Raw genomic sequence first — 22,558 nt, 5'->3', positions numbered from 1 at the left:
GCTCATGGGACAAATAGCTTAAAAACTATTGTGGTATTGAATATGTAATTATGCACTTTATCTCTTATTAAGTTGCTTGTTGTGCGATAACCATGTTTACTGGGGACGCCATCAACTATTCATTGGTTGAATTTCATGTGAGTTGCTATGCATGTTCGTCTTGTCTGAAGTAAGGGCGATCTACACTGAGTTGAATGGTTTGAGCATGCATATTGTGAGAGAAGAACATTGGGCCGCTAACTAAAGCCATGATCCATGGTGGAAGTTTCAGTTTTGGACAACAATCCTCAAATCTCAAATGAGAAAATTATTAATTGTTGTTGAATGCTTAAAGCATTAAAAGAGGAGTCCATTATCTGTTGTCTATGTTGTCCCGGTATGGATGTCTAAGTTGAGAATAATCAAAAGCGAGAAATCCAAATGCGAGCTTTCTCCTTAGACCTTTGTACAGGCGGCATAGAGGTACCCCTTTGTGATACTTGGTTAAAGCATATGTATTGCGGTGATAATCCAGGTAGTCCAAGCTAATTAGGACAAGGTGCGGGCACTATTGGTACACTATGCATGAGGCTTGCAACTTATAAGATATAATTTACATGATGCATATGCTTTATTACTACCGTTGACAAAATTGTTTCATGTTTTCAAAATCAAAGCTCTAGCACAAATATAGCAATCGATGCTTTTCCTCTATGGAGGACCATTCTTTTACTTTCAATGTTGAGTCAGTTCACCTATTTCTCTCCACCTCAAGAAGCAAACACTTGTGTGAACTATGCATTGATTCCTACATACTTGCTTATTGCACTTATTATATTACTCTATGTTGACAATATCCATGAGATATACATGTTACAAGTTGAAAGCAACCGCTTAAACTTAATCTTCTTTTGTGTTGCTTCAATACCTTTACTTTGAATTATTGCTTTATGAGTTAACTCTTATGCAAGACTTATTGATGCTTGTCTTGAAGTGCTATTCATGAAAAGTCTTTGCTTTATGATTCACTTGTTTACTCATGTCATATACATTGTTTTGATCGCTGCATTCACTACATATGCTTTACAAATAGTATGATCAAGATTATGATGGCATGTCACTCCAGAAATTATCTCTGTTATCGTTTTACCTGCTCGGGACGAGCAGAACTAAGCTTGGGGATGCTGATACGTCTCCGACGTATCGATAATTTCTTATGTTCCATGCCACATTATTGATGTTATCTACATGTTTTATGCACACTTTATGTCATATTCGTGCATTTTCTGGAACTAACCTATTAACAAGATGCCGAAGTGCCGATTCTTTGTTTCTGCTGTTTTTGGTTTCAGAAATTCTAGTAAGGAAATATTCTCGGAATTGGACGAAATCAAAGCCCAGGGGCCTACTTTCTCACGAAGCTTCCAGAAGTCCGAAGGAGAGACGAAGAGGGGCCACGGAGGGGCCACACCCTAGGGCGGCGCGGCCCCTTGGCCGCGCGGCCCTGTGGTGTGGGGCCCCGTGCCGCCTCTTGACCTGCCCTTTCGCCTATAAAAAGTCTCCGTGACGAAACCCCCAGTACCGAGAACCACGATACGGAAAACCTTCCAGAGACGCCGCCGCCGCCGATCCCATCTCGGGGGATCCAGGAGATCGCCTCCGGCACCCTGCCGGAGAGGGGAATCATCTCCCGGAGGACTCTACGCCGCCATGGTCGCCTCCGGTGTGATGTGTGAGTAGTCTACCCCTGGACTATGGGTCCATAGCAGTAGCTAGATGGTTGTCTTCTCCCCATTGTGCTATCATTGTCGGATCTTGTGAGCTGCCTAACATGATCAAGATCATCTATCTGTAATTCTATATGTTGCGTTTGTTGGGATCCGATGAATAGAGAATACTTGTTATGTTGATTATCAAAGTTATATCTATGTGTTGTTTATGATCTTGCATGCTTTCCGTTACTAGTAGATGCTCTGGCCAAGTAGATGCTTGTAACTCCAAGAGGGAGTACTTATGCTCGATAGTGGGTTCATGCCTGCATTGACACACAGGACAAAGTGATGAAAGTTCTAAGGTTGTGTTGTGCTGTTGCCACTAGGGATAAAACATTAGTGCTATGTTCAAGGATGTAGTCACTAGTTACATTACGCACCATACTTAATGCAATTGTCTGTTGTTAGCAACTTAATACTGGAGGGGGTTCGGATGATAACCTGAAGGTGGACTTTTTAGGCATAGATGCAGTTGGATGACGGTCTATGTACTTTGTCGTAATGCCCAATTAAATCTTACTATACTCATCATGATATGTATGTGCATGGTCATGCTCTCTTTATTTGTCAATTGCCCAACTGTAATTTGTTCACCCAACATGCTGTTCGTCTTATGGGAGAGACACCTCTAGTGAACTGTGGACCCCGGTCCAATTCTCTTTACTGAAATACAATCTACTGCAATACTGTTCTACTGTTTTCTGCAAACAATCATCTTCCACACAATACGGTTAACTCTTTGTTACAGCAAGCCGGTGAGATTGACAACCTCACTGTTTCGTTGGGGCAAAGTATCTTGGTTGTGTTGTGCAGGTTCCACGTTGGCGCCGGAATCACTGGTGTTGCGCCGCACTACATCTCGCCGCCATCAACCTTCAACGTGCTTCTTGACTCCTACTGGTCCGATTAAACCTTGGTTTCTTACTGAGGGAAACTTGCCGCTGTGCGCATCACACCTTCCTCTTGGGGTTCCCAACGGACGTGCCAACCACACGCATCAGCTCTCTCACCTTCTCTGATAGACGAATGTTGTAGAGTGTCTCTATAGGTTTTTAGTGCTTGCGCGCTGCCCCTTTACCCCACCATATTGCCTATGACGTACCTCTTGCGTCCTCTAAATCCCCTGCGTGCTTCAAGTACAAAGGACGACTGGTTGACGAATGCTTATACGTCTTGAAGTTTTGTTAAGTACGCACCCGTACTTGTTGCTGCTTTGGGACATAACCGGGCAGGTATGAAGACATGTTCGATGAAGACAACGTTAGCAAGGTTACCCTCCAGCTTAGCCTAGGCAGGGTTATGGACGCCATCGTTTATCGTCAGGACTCTTAGTCCAATTTGTATCTTGTCCATACTCGGACGTATTTGATCTTATGTATGATTTGGATCTTGAGATGTATACTTGTATCTTGACTCGTTGGAGTCGTTGTTGTAATATATGTTTCTTGTGGGATCTATTGTAATCATGTTGTAATGTTACCGCTCGTGATAATTCATCTGGCATCACGTGTGTGATTTGTCACGCACGTCGTGTCGGAGGGCGTCTCTAAATCGATATCGTGCGGAATTCAGCGGGATCGCTGGGATCCTCATGGTACCGGTTCCGAGGCGTCACAATTAGTAATGTAGAATTTTAGTTGTTCATGGCCTTCAATTAGACCCTCATCTTGTACTAGGGATTGAATACGCTTTTTTCCTGTGACGGTCATTGGCAATCCCATGAAAATATCTCGTATTTGAATCCCCTTCCATAATGAATAGGGCTTTTGAATGCTGGTACCATTTCAACTCTTCTTCCCGAAGAAGACCCGCTAGTTGAGTATTAGATTGATTTTTCAAATCTAATTCAATGCTCGTTAGCGGTCTCACTTCAGAAAGCGCTTCTAACTCATCAATGATAGTCGATAAGTGAAGATTCTCCTTTTTAAGAATACCAGTTGTATGACTCGCCCATCTAGAAAGGTGTTTGCGAACTGCTCGCATCTTTTTATTCCACCTTAGAATCGGATTGTTGGCATATACTGGTCTTTCCCAAATATTTTTACCCATCTCGTGAAAACCTTCCCGCTGTAACCATCCAAGTTCAAACTTAAATGATTTCCTAGACAACGGTCTTGTTAACCCGGTAATTAAAAGTATGAGAGCATGGCCCGACAACTTTTCAATACGTTCTAGAGTGCGCACTGACACCATCGGGTATTTATCCTCCCAAGTGGTGTCCATCAGCACGCGGTCTAGTTTCTCATATGTTAGGTCAGGTAACTTGTTAGCCCATGTATACTGTCGTCCTGCCATCTCAACCTCTCTCAAGTCTAACTATCGATGACAGCATTAAACAAGAAATACCAGTGAGCATTGAAAGGATCTTTACTTTTCTGAATCTAAGCAAATTGAAATCACCCCCTATGAGAATAGGGTATGGATCGTCGTTTGCAAGATTCACAAGCTCACATAGAAAGTCAACCTTAAAGATATCCTAAGCCGCACAACAAACGGAGACCAGACTCCAAATGAAATTATCAACCCTATTCCGAATCATGAGTTTGATATGATACTCACCATCAGCATTAGCCAAAACTTCCATGGAATCTATCCGGACTCCAATGAGCAAGCCACCGGACCTACCTCTAGGTGGGGGAGAGAACCATTCAAAGTCTAATCCTCCGGATAACCGGTTTAAGAAACTTTGAGAGTAATCACGCTTTCCTGTCTCAGAAATAGCAATAAAATCTAAATTATAGTCCTTATAACAATCGGCAATATGGGAGTGTTTAGCCAAGTCATGAAGACCTCTGCTATTCCTAAACATGTCATTCATTTAGAAACTATTTTAGTTTTGTAGCTAGACCTGACCTATGCTTCTTCTTCTTTTCGGTGGAAGACTTAGAAGACCTTCGAGAGGCTTTTAGGTCATAAAATGACTCTAACCTCGACTGTTCTAAGTCCACCTCCGAAATACCTCCTATTAGAGTAGAAAGAAAACGACCATCTGAGATGACGTCGTCTTCCTCCTCCCCTAGAGAAGATAGTTCAGCCTCCGCCGAAACCTTCGGAATTATCGTGATGCGGTTATATTTCAAATGCCTCAAGACATTGGCCGAAACCGAAATGTCATCTGAAGTGAGACCCAAAGAAACGCCTACACTACTCAACGTGGAAGAAATTTTGGAATCCGAAAATCTAGTAAAAGACGTGGAGGAACTCTTCGTACCTGACGCATCCAGGTTCTTTGCCGCCTTATGGCGCATCGCCTTCTGCATCATATCCTCATCCGTAGCCCCAGCCCCGTCCGCAGCCATCGCATGACGCCCGCTCCTCCTCATCTCCGGCTGATGAACAGGAGGAGGGTGCGTCGGCTAGGGACAAAGGGGATGCACCTCCACCGTAGAACCACAAGGCGTCGGCGACCGAGGTGAGGGGGGAGAAGTCGACGTAGACCCTCCTGAACTCGGTCTGAAGACACCAGCGGCTGAGCTCCCGGTGAAGACGGAGGTGACGACGTAGGCGCTGTAGACGGCCCCATCGTCACCGAGCCCCCGCAGCAGTCGGCCTCCCGACCGCATCGATGGGCGGCTCGAGCGACCCGTCCCTTCTTCGTGGCGGCGTGGCCGCGTCCTCTTGGCGCCCTTGGCTTCCTCGTGGTGGCGTGGCTGGCAGCGTGCCTGCTCCCCTGTGCGCTGTTGAGTGTTGACAGAGAACGCGCGCACAACCTTAGGTAATTAACATGCACGTGTGGTACAACGAGTCCGCAGGTGGTACAACGAGTCCAAAGACACGTCTGGTACAACCACTCTATTTTTTACATTTTTAATTACGAGTCCAAAGACACGTCTGGTGTAACCTAATTTTCTTGGATACATAATGGAGTAGCTCACGATCTGGGAGATCACGGCACCATATTCGATCTCCAGAAGAATTACTCGGGAGATCTCACCTTTTCTATCCATGTATATGGCGCCGACGGAGGGACGACGCCGGCGGGACAAAGGCAAGTCCAAGGCTAGGAAGAGGAAAGAGGCCCACCGGGGGACGACGGTGCACGACCTCCCGGAGCACGTCTTCGAGCAGATCCTCCTCCGCCTCGGCCCTAACTCCCCGTCCCTCCTCCGCGCCGCGGCCACGTGCAAGCGATGGTGTCGCGTCGTCGGGGACGCCGGCTTCCTCGCACGGATCGCCACCACAGCGCCGCGGCAAGTCGGTGACTACCGCACCATCTACCGCACCATCAAAGGATGCTCGCTATTCTTCCCGTCCATGCCGCTCGAGGTCGATGGCCACCGCTTCTCCCTCGACTTCCTACCCGACAGCACGTCCTGGGAGCTCGCCGACAGCCGTGGCAGCGTCCTCCTCCTAGAAAAGAAGTTCAACTGCGGAGGAACATCGCACTACCGGTGCGGCTGTTGCCCCGACCTCATCGTCTGCGATCCGCTCACGACGCGCTACCAGGGGATCCTTTGGCCACCCGATCTGGACGGACTCAACCGCATGGGTGTGTTCTTGTCTGATGGCGACGATGACGCCGGCTGCAACATCAGCTTGTCCAACTTCAGAATTGTCGCGCTGGTCGAGGAAACTCTAGCATTAGTGTTCACCGCGGGCAGCGATGGCGGCTGGGGCATGGTGCACAGCAAACTCCCCGATGATCCAGAGACGATTACCGCCGACTTCTTTGCCGGGCGTGCCAATGGCTCTTCGTACTGGGGAGTCGAAGAAGAGAGCACTATGGTGCTTGTTCTTGATGAGGCCACCGCGGTCTTCTCCTTGGACCGTCTCCCTCAGAATGTCTGGGGTCTGCCTGATGAAGACACTGCCTGGATCATCGGCGGCGAGGATGGCGTGCTGCGCGCCGTGCGTCTGATAGGCAACGATCTCAATGTTTTCGTGCGGAGGCATCCGGGTTGCAGCAACGATGACCAGTGGGTGTTGGAGAAGCAACTGGACTTGCTGGAGGCCACCGCTGGGCTGCCGGGGCACGACGAGGCCTTTTTCGACCAACAAGTCTTTTTTCATGGGGCAAATGACAAGTGTATCGTCCTCTCGCTAAGTGACCAGACATGGGTATTCTCCGTTGACCTCGACACGATGCGGGTAAAACCCGAAACATACATCGAGCAAATGTACCCGTACGAGTTGCCATGGCCCCCAGTGTTGCCTGATGTCAGCAAAAAAGGAAGACAATAATCCTGCTCATTATGTGTCAAAATTCCTGGAGATCAAAATTGACTTGACACGGGACTGTACAAAGGATGAGACTTCTTTTTATGTTATAACTGAAAAAAAAACGTACACAATGCAGGGGTGCTCATATATACTTACAAAAATATATTTTTTCCTGTGCCAAATTTACCCCTTTCCATGTATTGGGATACAACTATGTTGTAACTCCCTCCTATGTCCGATTCAGAAGTTGTACTTGCCCCTAGACTTGCATTGTGTCCTCCGATGGAGTTGGATTTTATATCTAAATGTGGCAAGAAAGAAAAGCCATTATTTTTGGTCCAAATATCCAGAAAATAGGTAAGGCTATCAGTAGTATAGATCAAGCCCTTTTAAGATCTCCCCATGGCACTACGGAGATCATTTTCATGTGTAGTGCGGTATAACGGTGAGCCTAATAATTTTGTAGTGTACATGCGGTGGGCACAACGCACACACTATAATACTTTTGGGACCGTAACAGGAAATTCGCACATGACCAAGACAATAATAAGCATCAGCGTATACGCCCACCATCACAAATGCTTACCAGATTTTCCATCGTGTGTAAACTTTTTGTGACTATTTTTTTTTTTGAAGAATAGCGGTGTGTCTGGTTTTCTTCCACCCATCCCAAGCGCTAATGTATCAGCTTTAGGTATTCCGTCGGCACGTGTATCCTCTTTGATGTCCTCTCGCATGCCAAATATTCGTCGCCTACGAGTTGGCTTTCTCGGTTGTGCTAATGCCCCTGCGCTATATACTACGGTTTAGTTATGTGCACCAACAATTTATGCTATGCAAACAAATAACTAAGTAATAGCAATAGCAAGTTATATAACTTTAAACACAAAGAATATCGATCGCGGCCTCGCGGGAGGTGTATTCTAATCACCAAACGGAAAAAAGAAAAAGGAGATTCATGTTCGCGGCTGCTAGCTGGCGATGAGGTGCGCGCGTTCTGTTAGGTCCGGTTCTCTAAATTTTCTCGGCACATAGTCCGACTTGAACTCCACGTTCACGTACAAAATTTAATGTACAATTGCCTATGTAATAGGAGATCACGGCACCACATTATTAGATCTACATCAGGATTTCTCGGCAGATCTCACTTTTCTGTCCATGCGTATGGCGCCGACGGAGGGACGTCGCCGGCGGGACAAAGTCAAGTCCAAGGCTAAGAAGAAGAAAGACGCCAACCGGAGGACGACAGTGCACGACCTCCCGGAGCACATCTTGGAGCAGATCCTTCTCCGCCTCGGTCTAAGGGCATCTCCAGCAGGGCGACGCAAATAGACGCTGAGCGACTATTTTCGTCCGCCGTAACCGAAAATACGTCTGGGTCCTCCTCCAGCGGGGCGACGCAAAGTGACCGGTCCATCCGCGGCGACGCAAACCTGGCCCAAATATGCGTCTCGGATGCGTCTCTGCGGACGCGCAAAGTGTCCGCTCACGTCTAGCGGACGTTTCGTTGGGCCCACCTGGCAGCGACCATGCGTCGATGCGTCTTCTCAGGCGCGCCAGCGACTGGCGCCGCTGCGTCGCTTCGGCAGTCTGCGTCACGTCGCCGAGCGGCCGCTGCCCACCTCCGCCAACGAAGTTAATGGCGACGCCACGCGTCCCGCGGCCGTCTCCTGCCTCCGACCTATATAAAGAGGACGCGCGTTCTTCTTCCTCATTCACTCCTCCAAGCAAACCCTAGCCACCACAAATTCCGTCGTAGCGCCGCCTAGCTCTTCCTACGACGCAGCCAGGCCCGCGAGGAAGTCCATGGCGGGACCTGGTGGCCAGCGAGGCGGTCGAGGCCACTGCCCTGGGCGCCCCCGGGGCCGTGGCCGCGGCAGGGTCCACCGTGGTGGAGCAGGTACGACACCATGGTCTCCGTCGCATGCGCCCTCCTCGTCTTCGCAGGAGGACCGCTGCTTCGAGTTCCTCCTCCGCATCGACGACGATCCACTCGGCATCAAGCGGCTCCCGGACAAGTTCGACGAGTTCGTCGATGGCGTCGAGCCGGCGCAGTTGCAGCTACGGGAGGGCAGCTGCAACTTCTGCCGGTGGAATGTGGCGGTCTTGTTCGATGGGCAGGGCAAGATGTAGCTGCACACGGGGTGGGACAAGTTCGCCCGCGACCTCGAGCTCGAGCCCGGCTGCCAGCTCACCTTCCTCTACGAGGTTGATGGCGAGATGATCGTCAAGGTGTTCGACGACACAGCGTGCCGCAGTAACTACCACACCGGCGAATCCGGCTCGGACACCGATAGTTAGATCTTAGAGTGTTCTTTATTTGCAGCGAATATGGCTACGGGCTAGATGAAGCCAGTAGTCAAGGTTTCTGCCTGTTCTTCCTCGAAAGAACCAACATGGCCACCGTTACCAGTTGGATTTTCCAGTTTGGGTGACTGGGTGTGCCCTCAAATATTCTTTCTTGGCAGCGAACATATGGAACTCAACACAACTGGTGGTTTCTTTTTTTAATGTTTTATTTGTGTCAACCATGGTTCAAACTATGTATTAGTTTGTGTAAACCATGTTCCAAACTATGTGTTAGTTTGTGTAAAATCATGTTTTAATATGTAATATTTGTACATATTTGGAACTATGTTTAAATGGAGAAGAGGAAAAAAACAAGTAAAAAAAATATGCGTCGCCCCGCTAGAGCCAACCCCAGACGCAAACGGACGCGCGGATAAAAACGGACATTATAGCGTCCATGATGCGATGCAAACGGACGCTCGCGGATAATAAAATGCATCGCGCCGCTGGAGATGCCCTAACTCCCCCTCCCTCCTCCACGCCGCGGTCACATGCAAGCGACGGTGCACTGTCGTCGCAGATGTTGGCTTCCTCGCCCGGCTCCCCAGTGTAGGATAACGTTGCATAGAAAACAAAAATTTTCCTACCGCGAACACGAAATCCAAGCCAAGATGCAATCTAGAAGACGGTAGCAACGAGGGGATTATCGAGTCTCACCCTTGAAGAGATTCCAAAGCCTACAAGAGGAGGCTCTTGTTGCTGCGGTAGACGTTCACTTGCCGCTTTCAAAAGCGCGTAGAAGATCTTGATCACGATCGGTTCGGGCGCCACGAACGGGCAGCACCTCCGTACTCGGTCACACGTTCGGTTGTTGATGAAGACGACGTCCACCTCCCCGTTTCAGCGGGCAGCGGAAGTAGTAGCTCCTCTTGAATCTGACAGCACGACGGCGTGGTGTCGGTGGCGGTGGAGAAGTCCGGCGGAGCTTCGCTAAGCTACGCGGGAGATATGGAGGAGAGGGGGGCGGCTAGGGTTTGGGAGGGGGTGGCCGGCCACTTCAAGGGGGGCGGCCAGCTTGTGGTCTTGGGGTGGCCGGCCCCCTCCCTTGGCCCCTCATTATATAGGTGGATTCCCAAGAGTTGGTCTCCAAGTCTTCGAATAAGACCCGAACCAAAAACTTCCCATAAGAGGGGGAAACCTAGCCAAGCTAGGACTCCCACCAAAGGTGGGATTTCCACCTCCCATATGGGGGTGGCCGGCCCCTAAGGGGAGTCCACTTGGGACTCCTCCCCCACTAGGGTTGGCCGGCCATGGAGGTGGAGTCCCATGTGGACTCCACCTTCCTTGGTGGTTTCTTCCGGACTTTTCTAGAACCTTCTAGAACCTTCCATAGAACCTTCCGCGACATTTTAATTCACATAAAATGACATCCTATATATGAATCTTATTCTCCGGACCATTCCGGAACTCCTCGTGATGTCCGGGATCTCATCCGGGACTCCGAACAAATATTCGAACTCCATTCCATATTCAATTTCTACCATTTCAACATCCAACTTTAAGTGTGTCACCCTACGGTTCGTGAACTATGCGGACATGGTTGAGTACTCACTCCGACCAATAACCAATAGCGGGATCTGGAGATTCATAATGGCTCCCACATATTCAACGATGACTTTAGTGATCGAATGAACCATTCACATATAATACCAATTCCCTTTGTCACGCGATATTTTACTTGTCCGAGGTTTGATCTTCGGTATCACTTTATACCTTGTTCAACCTCGTCTCCTGACAAGTACTCTTTACTCGTACCGTGGTATGTGGTCTCTTATGAACTTATTCATATGCTTGCAAGACATTAGACGACATTCCACCGAGAGGGCCCAGAGTATATCTATCCGTCATCAGGATGGACAAATCCCACTGTTGATCCATATGCTTCAACTCATACTTTCCGGATACTTAATCCCACCTTTATAGCCACCCATTTACGCGGTGGTGTTTGGTGTAATCAAAGTACCTTTCCGGTATAAGTGATTTATATGATCTCATGGTCATAAGGACTAGGTAACTATGTATCGAAAGCTTATAGCAAATAACTTAATGACGAGATCTTATGCTACGCTCAATTGGGTGTGTCCATTACATCATTCATATAATGATATAACCTTGTTATTAATAACATCCAATGTTCATGATTATGAAACTAATCATCCATTAATCAACAAGCTAGTTTAAGAGGCATACTAGGGACTTCTTGTTTGTCTACATATCACACATGTACTAATGTTTCGGTTAATACAATTATAGCATGATATATAAACATTTATCATAAACATAAAGATATAAATAATAACCACTTTATTATTGCCTCTAGGGCATATCTCCTTCAGTCTCCCACTTGCACTAGAGTCAATAATCTAGATTACATTGTAATATACCTAACACCCATGGCATTCTGGTGTTGGTCATGCTTTGCCCTAGGGAGAGCTTTAGTCAACGGATCTGCTACATTCAGATCAGTGTGTACTTTGCAAATCTTTACTTCTCCATCTTCGATGTACTCGCGAATCGAGTGGTAACGCAGCTTGATATGCTTCAGCCTCTTGTGTGACCTTGGTTCTTGTGCATTGGCGATGGCACCCATGTTGTCACAATATATGACTAGTGGGTCCAATGCACTAGGAACCACACCGAGCTCTATAATGAACCTCTTCATCCATACCGCTTCTGATGAAGCCTCTGAAGCCGCTATGTACTTAGATTCTGTTGAGGATTTCGCCACCGTGCACTGCTTCGAGCTTGCCCAGCTTACTGCAGCACCATTCAATATAAACACGTACCCAGATTGTGACTTAGAGTCATCAGGATCAGTGTTCCAACTTTTTTATGGAATACCTGCGCTTTATTAATCAACCAGCATAATGTTAATACTAATTGTTTTCTGGACGCAATCCGGCGGCACACCCCGCCACACACAACAATCTCTAGACTCACTCGAACGAGTTAAAAGATGAGCGGCAACATCTGCTCGCGTCAAACAAAAAATTGTTATCATCAGGGCAAACACCGAGTACATCCTCCTCTCACTAAGTGATGGGACATGGGCATTTACAGTCGAGCTCGATACGATGAGGGTAGAGAGCGAACACCCAAGGAACAAGTACACCGGAAAAGTATACCCGTATGTGTTACCATGGCCACCGGTGTTGTCTGATCTCAGTAAAGAGCAATATGCTGTAGTGCATAGGCATAAGTGTCATAGGAAATAGCTCAACAATATATTGTGAAAATGGACACCCTAGCTTATGTTAAAGGTAACTAGCAAGGTGGACCTCGCAAATGCGAGGGCGTCATCTTTAGCAGGTTAAAGCTCATGATGATATGAATTTATGGTGTCATAGATAACAAAAATTTGAAATCTCCCACAATTCATTAGTAGTTGTGCGCCTGATAGGAAAGAATCTCTATGTCTTCGCGCAGATGCGTCTTGGTTGCAACGGCGACAACCGCGAGTGGGTGCTGGAGAAGCGGTTGTGTTTGTAAAATACTGTTTTTGTCATCAATATAAGACTATCAAACACCTTCTCTTCAATTGCAAGTTTGTATCCTCTATATTATCAGTCATCCAAGTTATTTTCAACTTGTACCTGCCACACAATGTGTTTCCATTTGGCAACTCATTGCGCATAATCAACTACAATTATAAAATTTTCATTAAGGTGGAGGGGTTGCGAAAATTAACTTTTGATTTCGGGTGCATGTGTTCCTTTTACCACAAATATGGATTTTTGATATCTGATATAATTCTTGCAACTGCTAATAACATCAAAAGGCATACTGTGGATCTTCTAAATTTCTAAATTTCCTAGATAGGAAATCCATGCAATTACCTCTCAAACATATCTGTTAAAATTGGTAACGATCAGTCCCATGTATCTAATCCGATTAATTATATGATCAAACTAAGTTTGAAAGATCCCCTTGTTTAAGCCTCTTGCAAAAGAAAAGAACCACAGATGGCGACGAGTACAGTATGGGCCAATGATCGATAAAAAAAGAAGTCTATCTGTAGATCACCAAAAGCAGGGTACGTACCTGCTGGGGATTCAAGAGCTCGCTCGCGCCGCGCGGCCTGCCGGCCGGAGATCGGGGTGCCCCGCTGCTAGTGGCACCAGCTCTGAAATTAAAGCTATCAAAAGATCGACTCATACTCTTGAAACCAACAAGTCGACAGAAACATCTCAAAACGATTCGTTTAACCAAGAAACACGATAGAAACAAAGGAAGATAGATTGATTAAGTACCTGCTTGATGAGCTCATCGATCTCCACCAGACCACCACGTCTTCTTTGTTGTTCCACAGCGTAAGGGGCTCTCCTCTCCTCGACAAGTAAAAGTCAAAGTCTAAGTCATAGTCACACGCGCTTCCCGCACGCGGTCTCGGACAGTAGGCTTGTACTTATAGAGAAAAGTTAGATAGGTCCACATGTTTGAATTTCAGTGGTGGAGGAAAGCTAATCTAAAGATGGCGGGAAAAACAAAATAGCAAATAATTCTGGCGGGCTTGTATCTCTCAATGAACCGTGTTCTGATTCCTAGGGAGTTAATTAGATGCATATCTCCCGATGATAGCCATGCTATGTGGCTCCAAGGGAACCACAGTGGCTCCTAGGGAACCATGCACCATAAATTACTCCAAACTAAACTACCATGCCTATCTTGGATGCTTCTGATTGTATAAATCCGGCAAATTATGATTTATTTTTTAGCTTTGTAGATACTGACTAACACACCGCTCTGTTTGTTTATAACCCATCGACTTTTTGTTCTCACAGGGCGCTTTCCGCACGCGGTCTCGGACGGTAGGCTTGTACTTATAGAGCAAAGTTAGAGAGGTCCGCATGTTTGAATTTCAGTGGTGGAGGAAAGCTAATCTAAAGATGGCGGGAAAAGCAAAATAGCAAATAATTCTGGCAGCCTTGTATCTCTCAGTGAACCGTCGTTCAGACTCCAAGGGATTTAATTAGACGCATATCTCTCAATGAATAGCCGTGCTATGTGTCTCCAAGGGAACCACAGTGGCTCCTAGGGAACCATGCACCATAAATTACTCCAAATTAATTATGAATTTTTTCTAGCTTTCTAGATACTGAGTAAGACTGGTCATAGTGGGGAGTAACTTAGACTAGTAACATATGTCATGTTACTAGTCTAGGTTACTACCTTCATAGTGGGTAATAACTTATATGTGGTGTCATGCATGTATCATTTATTATGTTGTAGACTCATCTAGCCTTGAGATGTGTGATGTTATGGTAACATAGCTAGTTACCACCTCACTCTTTTTTTTCATTTATTAGCATGCCATGTCACCAAAATGCCTTGAGATGTGTGATGTTACTAGCTATGTTACTCCCACTATGAGCAGTCTAACACACTGCTCGGATTGTTTATAAACCCATCGAATTTTTGTTCTCACATGGAAATATGCTTTATTCTTCTTTGCTACATGCAAGGACTTCATTGTGGGACTATGACTTAGAAAATTGATAGTGAATATATTTGCTCTTTCAAAATGGAGTCCAGTGCTTAACTTAAATCTTGTAGTCTATATATAGTATCGTGGAGCTAGGCCTCCACCTGGTGCATTCAAACTAACTTGAGGGCAGCACGTAGCGACTTGTACTGCCACAAGTCTATTCTTCATTCGATTAAGAACACGATTACAGCCTATTAGAAGTACTATTTACGCATAATGTGGAGGATGATTAAAAAGAGAGGATTTGGAAAAGAAAAACTTATCATGGCCTTTACCCTTTCCTGGATAGTTTGACCACAGCAAACATAGATGGGAATAAAATGTGTATAAAGCACAACCCTAGTGATGCTTAAATGCATAATTAATCTCACCAGTTTACTCACATATCCGAAATGAGGATCAAATTTGAAGGTTAAAGATGTACAAAGGAAAAAAATTAACATTACAATTTGACTCAAAAAAGTATAATCATAGCCTAAAGCCAAGAATCCTCAACTAGTCTTGGTCTTTTCTTGTTCACCTGGAAGACAAGATATTGGGTTAAGGTTTGGATGTTGGCAAGAGTTGGCCATTCGTCAACGATGCGTGCCGAACCGTCTTCTTGGCCACCGCCTCGCGGACCGCTAGGAAGTACCGATCCACCAATTCAGCGGCCATGGAGCCTTCTTTCGAGACACTCTGTGAGCACTCTCACCCAGTCCATCCATGTCCTCCCTCTTCACATGGATGGGATGCCAGCTGCACCTTCAAATGCTCCAGCGGCACATTTAGGAGATCACCTTTTACCCTGCCAAACCGAGACATGGGAATAAAAAACTAGAAATAAAAAATTAAAGTTAAACCAAGTCAGGTCCTGAATCTTATGCAACACTAACTAGAGCAATTGTGGCGGCTGTACTAGTATTTGAACATGGCAAATCAATGAAATGACTACTAGTCTAGTTTTGCCTATCGATATATCTCGAATTAACATGGTTCAGTTTAGCCAGTATTTTTACCTCAGGAATGGGATTACGGTAAACATACACATGCAAAAAAGGTATATGTAGAGAAAATCACTCCTAAAGGCAAGCAGGAATGCTCTTCACGGCAATTCGTTTACATATATGCAGATAACTAGTTCAATCAACCATGAAATATTTATATGCATTAGGAGTCAGTGCAGTAGTAAATCAGAAAAGCATGCAAACAAGAATTTCAAACAATGGTCAACCATCATGTCAGTTTGTTGCTAAGAAGTTTGATTTAACTAAAATCAATCCATATAGTGGTCTAATTCTGTATTCCTATTTTCGAGCTTTCATGCTGAAGTCTCTGAACATGATTTCTATTGGAACCACGGAAGGTGCTGCTACATATACACACAATACGAACCTGGCAATAAAAAATAAATAGTGTTTCACTCAACCAACTCGGGATCTCTCCCTCCTTCCTATATAGTTGCTATTTTTTTGGAACTAGGCATCACATGCACACGCATTGCAGTGGAGTGAATGCATACATATTGTTGTGGATTGCACAACGATGGTTGGCATTAGGGTTTGAATACCAACTCCATTCAAACAAAAAAGATACTAAATGATGTGGAAAATTCAGATCATCTACACTGTGCTGTCAAGGTCACAAGAATCGGGTGCAAGCAAACCAATGTAGTGCTATAGATAGTACACGATACCCCAATGTAGCACATGATAAATGCATCAAGGCACTAGGTAGAGACTAACCTGCTGCTATAGATGACCATTTGCCTTTTGCAGCAGGTCCCCTTGGCTTCCACCACCCCCATGCAGCCTAGGCGCCAGCGGCCTGAAACAGAAAGAAGCCAAATAAGAAATGTTTTGACAAATAAAACAAGGTGAATAAAGTCATGCACCCACCAACCATGAAAGAATATCGAATAAAGTCAGACACATCACAAGATTGCTCCAAATCTGGCCAAAAACCATGTTTCTAGCCAAAGTAAATACATAAATTCCTAGGAAAACCAGCCATGGAAGAGGGTAAGCATATCAAAAGAAAAGATAGGATAACACTACCAATCAGAGCAAATCACTACTCCCTCCGTTCCGATATGTAAGACGCTGGGGGTATTTTCCGACCAGGTGAAAATGAGAAAAAGTACAAGTTTGCCCTCGATCGTCTTAAATTTGATCGGGATCGGTTCTTCTTCCCCATCCACCTTCTCCGCATCGCCGCCCACCTTCTTCCCGGCGTTGCCGCCCGGACCAGCTCGCCTTCTTCTACCCCGCGTCGCTGCCCAAGATCTGCTCGCCCAGCAGCGCACCTCCCTTCTCCCCCTCGTTAGCGCCCAGTACCAGCCTCGCCCAGCACATCGGATGCCTTCCCCGCGTCGACGTCGCCCATGGCCTCCTCGCCCAACTTGCCAGGCGTCGCCCACGGGAAGCTTCCCCCTGGCCGCAATTCCGCGTCAACGATCCCACCCTGGCCAGGGGAGAAGGCCAGGGAAAGCACCTCCAGGCTCGTTGCTCCTCGCCAGCTTCTCTTCCGCGTCGGCTCCTTCTCCTCAGGTCCCCAGCAGCATCAGATCACCAAGATGGTTCTTCCCGACCTAAATTTTAGTCCACCTGAAGAAGGAATCATACCTGGAAAAGATCAAAGTGCAGCTATAATCGACAATTGCATTTCCTGCTACTCCAAATCTGCAAAAAACCTACCTGACATGAGTATTTTCAGTGAATTATGTCTCCCTTTTCATCAATTTGGTCTCCCTGTTAAAGAATTGTAGCATGCCAGCATGTGTCAGTTACACTGAGTAATTGCAGGACACAAAGGGAAAAAAGAAACACTCTGTAGCTAATATTTTTAAGAAACTTATACTCTATATTCAGAAGATGGGGAGCTACAGCAACATTATGCTCTGTATTCACAACAATAGATATTCACAATATATTTATACAAGCAAATAAAATGTTTAGCAAAACTACACATTGCTACACAAGTCCAAGAACATCATCACTTGAGTACTAATATCTGAATGTAAGCACATAGATTACGATGCGAACACCAATATCTGAATGTGAAGTTCAGAAAGCACGAAAATCTCATAGCAGCCTGAATAATCACATCGCTATGGGAGAGCATGCCCTCCCTTCGACTAACGACCTTTGATAATCCTTGGGATCAACTCCATTGCGATATGGAAAGTTATATGGTCAGAATATAGGTTATCATATGGTCAGAATAAATGCAGTTGATAAGATGACATCTATTCAATTGCTATATGGTCAGAATCAAAGTTATCATTTGGTCATCATATTCAAAATTGTTCAGAATAAATGCACTAGTTAAGCTGAGATCTACTCCAAGAAAATATTCAAAATTGGAGTGATAAAAGGTATCAAAGTTACTCATGTACACAAATCACATCACATCTTTCATAATCAAGACACAATGTATGTGCAAGCAAGTTTCTTGAAATGCAAGTAGATTCAGTAGCACAATTACACTTCATTGTTGAAAGAAACAAATTCGCTTTAAGAAAAATTTCAAGTTACAGTAGCATGGTCCTGTAATGCAAGAAACTTTGCATTCATGAACATGAGTACTAATCAATCTGTGGGTTAGAGTTGTCCAAAACTAAGATACACAATCTTGTCTCAGTTCTCCCATGACAGTTTTGTGAGTAGTCTAAATTCAGTGAGTTGGGTCCAGGATATCTACTCCTATCTGTCTCAGTTCTCCTATCACAATTTGCTGAACTGGCTCTGCTTACTGAAATGTAAGCTGCAGATTCCAGTTAAGGAACATGCAAGACTAATCTGAAAAACAATGTGGTGTACACATGGTTTCTACTCCAATTTGATTGTAAAAGTAAGACACTGTACTTAAATACAGATCACAAATCACAGAGCAAACAAGCAAAATTATCTCCTGTACTCAAACAAGAAATATCACAGATCGAAGGACTAATCTCTTTCATCGTTCTTCCTGCCGGAGAAGCCGACGGTGACAGGGCCTGCTGGTCCCAAGAGCAGCCAGTGTCCTCCCGCTGATCCAGCGGTCCAGACGCAGGAGCAACTTGTGGAAGAGGAGCCCAGGTCAGTCGGCGGCGGCCGGACTGGGGCATCGCACGGCTCCGGCAGAGTGGCACCACAGGGTCCAGCTCCGGAAGCCAGGAGGAGAGCCCGAATGGTCCGACGCCGCCGGACACGGACGCGCTTTTCTCGCCCCATAGCCTCTGCGGGTCCAGTAGCTGGATGGATTCGAGGTTCTCGGCGCCCTCCACGGATGGGGCCTGGAAGACCACCTCGCCCTAAACTGGCTCCACTGGTTTCCCCGCCCTGGCTGTCATCGTCGTTCTCGCCGATTGACCGCGTAAGGAGGGGATTTCCGCGGGGGAGAAAGGCGACGGTGTGGAGCGAGATGGGATTCAAGCGGGGAGAAAGGCGGCAGTGGAAAGAGGGAATGTACGGGCGGCGGCGGCGGCGACGGCCATGGAGGGGCGGCGACGGAGACAAGGGAGCGTCGGAGGGGAAGGGAGATGACGAGCTCGTGCTAGTGCGACACGAGATGTGAGAGGAGGCAATATACGGGAGGGTAAAACAGGAAACTCCGAAATTCTTCGCGCCTAAAAAATTTTGAACGTGAAATCCAGAACGTCTTACATATCGGAACGGAGGGAGTACATACTTAGATCCAAAAAAGCATACCAAAACTCGCCAACTGGTGATATCATACCAATAGAATAGCTAGGTTCATTTGTTTCTAACTTGCTCTTAAGCCTAACCAAGTCAGGAAAATACTCGATAACATATTCCTAGGAAAACCATCAAGAGGACTATTCCCACTGTTCTGTAGATAAGGCTCTATTCCCGTAGATAAGGCGTAATTTGCTTTCACAAAAATCGCCACAATATAAGGCGCAGGTAGTTAAACCAGGTATGCTATTTTCCTCCTCTTAATTTGTACGTGCTACAGTTAAACCGGGTCTTCTATTTTCAATATGGCCACTAGCTGAATGACTGCCAAGATAACAGGCTAGCAGTCTAAGAAAGAGTTTGATATCATGTGAAACTTCACAGTACATCACTTTCCTTGTACTCCCTACTAAAGGAAGAAGCTTTTTTATGTTAGCTAGTGTGCAGAAAAAGGCATGAAACTAGGATGAATAAATAGTTGCTACCCTAGCATGCAATTACTTCCGGGACGCTTGCGAACTATGGCCATGGTAGAGAAAATTCGACCAAAAGTAACGAGCCACAATTCTAAATATACGCCCTTTCCATGGGAACAGGGAGGTACTATAAGAAGATAACTAATAACCAACAACTCAATGGAAACCTAAGCAATAAACACTAGGCACACTGGTCACAGAATTCAACAGAATGTTAGAAACTAGAAAAAGTTTACAAGCTTGAACTTGTTAGCATGCAGCGGCCCCTGTGTCACCACACCCCTGGGATATGTCAACAAAGCAAGGATAGCATAAGATCTGAGTCACACAGGTGTGTCTCCTCGTCGACAATATGATGAGATGACAAGAAGCACAAGCACCAATTCAATTTCATAATTTTATCATATAATCTTAAGTGGTACAATAAAATCTCTTCATATTTCTTACTACAACTACAAACCAGAATGATCCCCCAAAGGAGCACACCACAAAAATCACACGCAGCAACATATTTGCATAAATAACAACCACATATAAGAATTCTCATCGTGTATAACTAAAATGGAGACTTTCTTCGGTTGCACAAGTGGTAGTCACACTGAACCATGTTATTTCTTAAATCAACAATATGCTTTAAAAATACAAGTGCTAGTAGCTACACTTGTAAGCATATCAGGCAACAAATAATGATAAACACATGGTGTCACTAAGGCGTCTCTCCTCGCCAATGAGATTAAAAAATGCATGCAAAGAATGAGAAGCACAGCTAGGCACCAAATCAATATCATCATCTCATCGTGTAATATTAAGGGGTATACAATTCGATCTGCAATCGCGCTTTTTTTTCACATAAACTACAATCAAATCATTCTGGCCCAAATTGGCACACACAATGCAGCAACAACATCTTCACATCAACGACACAGAAAAATAGATCGAAATAAATGAGAAGCTAAAGTGGGGTGCCTACCTTATCGTACGATGGTTGTCTTGCTCTGAGGGGAGAAGAACCGGATTCGAGGGGGTGGCGGTAACATGCTGGGGGCGGGGGCGGGGGCGGGGCACCTAGTATCCGTAGTCATTCTTGTCACCAGCATCCTCCGAGTTGAGGAAAGTTGTCGACACCACCCTCCTAAACCCGTCACTGCCCATCCTCACCGTCAGAGGTTACCTGGCACCAAAAAAAACAAAAAGATGTTCAAACAATACTTCATGCTTGCTCAATATGGTCACTAGCTGAACTACTGCCACCAGATAACAAGCTAGCTTTCTAGGAAAGAGTTTCATATTATATAGAACCATGGGAGGCTTAATTTTTACAGTACAACACTTGCCCTGTATTCCCCGCTAAAGGAACAAGATTTTTTTATGTTCATGTGCAGAAGAAGGCATGAAAACAGGATGAATAAATAGCCGTGACCCTCCTCTTTCGGAAAAACCTTATAACAACAAAAGAACAATTGCACGCCATGCACCTATTAACTTTATCTTCAGGCCACCTCAACGCTCATCTACTTCATTTAATTCTAGAGTATGGTATTCATAATCAATCGATAGTGCAGGTGAGATGGAACACCCAATATGTGTTGTTGTACTAGCTAGTTTCCAAAACCCTAAACGTAGCAATGGTGTACATGTATTTGGCGAAAGCATCTACGTAGCAGCAGTTTACATGTATTCATATCTTGTGCATATGAGTGCTCTTATCCAACTTACTATACAGATCATGTGTTAACAAAGTTTCCACAATAATTCGTTGCTAATAAAGAGAGAGATTTAGATACACATAATAACTAAACAAAAAAATCACAATTACTAAACATCATTATTCCATTTTGATATGCTACATTTGCTCGACTATAAATCAAAATATAAAAATCACTAGGAGAAGTAGGCACATAGTGAGCTTGTGCCAAACCCTATCCATGAAGGGGGAGCAGCAACCTGTATGGCTGTATGGAACACATGTTTATAGTACCAAAAGGAATACAAAATATTGGTACGACGAACCATGTGAATCCAACACAGACAACAAAACATGCCATTAGCAGAGAAATTAGGCACCATGGACCAACACGATAAGAACCGGCAAAAACCCCGGAAGATTATCCCAATTTGAGAACATAATGCACCACGCCGAGCGCATATATTTGAAATCAATACCACCAGGATAAAAGACCCAAACCACAAAAAGGAAAGGAAAGAGGGCTCATCAATGGTCGAGCAATCCCAAGTTGTCAGCATTGTGAAGGAAATCATTTACCAGCCAAACTCATACAAGAAGATGAGCTCTAAGGTTCAATGTTCAAAGTTCCTTCACGATTAACAAACACACACTTGAGGGACTTGCATGAACTATGATAGCAAAATCAACCAGAAAAACTTATAATCATCTCCTGACTCAGTTATTTCAAAACAGAGCATGAGCATATGGAAATGATAGAAATAGATGACACACTATATTACAGTATTACATAACATGATAGGACCTAAGGAATTTTTATGTTTATTCAACATTAACATTTAAGTGCCAAGTGACAAGGTTTGTAAAACCTCTAGTTCATATGCACCTGATGATCAATAAAAGGCATTGCAAAATAGCAAATCCAAATTATGCAGAACATAAAACTAAAAGATATGGATGCAACTGAAAAAGGAACAACATTATTATAGAAGTAA

General features: G+C 45.2%; 1 long non-coding RNA gene across 1 annotated transcript; it reads right to left on the bottom strand.

The window, feature by feature from the left end:
- Positions 1 to 16,643: 16,643 nt before the first annotated feature.
- On the bottom strand, positions 16,644 to 20,935 carry LOC127327748 (uncharacterized). The gene is made up of 2 exons (XR_007868699.2): positions 20,850 to 20,935; positions 16,644 to 17,474 (listed from the first exon to the last, which is right to left on the bottom strand). It is a non-coding gene; the product is annotated as an uncharacterized lncRNA (long non-coding RNA).
- Positions 20,936 to 22,558: the final 1,623 nt, after the last annotated feature.

Source organism: Lolium perenne, chromosome 1, assembly GCF_019359855.2.
Source record: "Lolium perenne isolate Kyuss_39 chromosome 1, Kyuss_2.0, whole genome shotgun sequence".
In the NCBI taxonomy this organism is placed as follows: Eukaryota; Viridiplantae; Streptophyta; class Magnoliopsida; order Poales; family Poaceae; genus Lolium; species Lolium perenne.
Note: the sequence above shows the minus strand (reverse complement) of the source record. Positions and strands in the feature narration are given on the sequence as shown.